This window comes from Myotis brandtii, unplaced genomic scaffold (genome assembly GCF_000412655.1).
Source record: "Myotis brandtii unplaced genomic scaffold, ASM41265v1 scaffold691, whole genome shotgun sequence".
Taxonomy (NCBI): domain Eukaryota; kingdom Metazoa; phylum Chordata; class Mammalia; order Chiroptera; family Vespertilionidae; genus Myotis; species Myotis brandtii.
Window position 1 is genome coordinate 1390501 of NW_005370704.1, and position 870 is coordinate 1391370.

Consider the following 870-nt stretch of genomic DNA (forward strand, 5'->3'; position numbering starts at 1 on the left):
TGAGACTGAGTGGACAAATGCGCCACAGCCAGACCACGTCCGGCTCAGCCACGGCCCACGACCACGGAGGGCAGGTTGTCTGCGGGGACCGCCCAGGAGGCGGGTGCTGCCTCCCGGCCACAAGGCGGCAGCCAACCAAGGTGCCCGTGGTGTTTGGGGTTAAAAGTTATTTGCAAAACCAGACAGATGCTTCCAATTTTGTGAAATAAAAATGAAGCTGTATGTATGTCGACAAAGTCTGGGAAGCCCAGTGCGAGGTGGACTTCCTGCGGCCGCCGGGCGGAGGTGGCCGGCGGTACTACCTTCATGCGCGTTCACATGTGCTCTTGTCCTTTAAAAGCCAGTTGGAGCCCGGCTGGTGTGGCTCAGTGGACTGAGCATCGTCCCAGGGATCAAGAGGCCCCTGGTTCGATTCCCGGTCAGGGTACAACAAGCCCGGGTTCCGGGCTCGCTCCCCAGTAGGGGGCATGCAGGAGGCAGCCGATCCATGTGTCTCTCTCATCAATGTTTTTATCTCCCTCTCCCTTCCTCACTGAAATCAATAAATATATGTTTTTTAAAAATAATTTTAAAAGTACAGATGTGAATAAATAAAAACTACTCTGACAACGACCACTCCCTCCCCCCCCCCCCCCCCCCAACCCCCGGGCGGCCCGTGTGGATGAGGGAACAGCCCTCGGTGCTCGCCCTCCACGGTGCCCCTACCTGGTCCCGCTCGATGGCCACCTCCTCCAGCTGCTGCAGGATGGCCTCGATGCGGTCCTTGTACATCTTGGAGTCCTTCCGCAGGGCCTGGCACTGCAGCTCAAACACCTCCTTCTCCTCCAGGCACTGCGGGCGGGAGACGCCAGCTGGCCACACCCTCCGCCC